This window comes from Acomys russatus, chromosome 20, assembly GCF_903995435.1.
Source record: "Acomys russatus chromosome 20, mAcoRus1.1, whole genome shotgun sequence".
NCBI classification, from domain to species: domain Eukaryota; kingdom Metazoa; phylum Chordata; class Mammalia; order Rodentia; family Muridae; genus Acomys; species Acomys russatus.
In genome coordinates, this window is record NC_067156.1 from 4439252 (window position 1) to 4439465 (window position 214).

Genomic DNA, 214 nt, shown 5'->3' on the forward strand with positions numbered 1-214 from the left:
ATTGGAAGATAATTTTAAGCAAACACACAGAGAGGGTTTTCTTAAGGACCAGACAAGTGTTCTGTGAGATCTCATGAAGAGTTCTCAAAGCTAAGACAACAAATCGCAGCTCCTTTCCCCTTTTGAAGGGACAAATGTTCCCAAGTCTGGCCAACCAAACTCCCACTGGTTTCAGCATCCCTTACCATCCTGCTCTCCACAAATGGGTCATTTC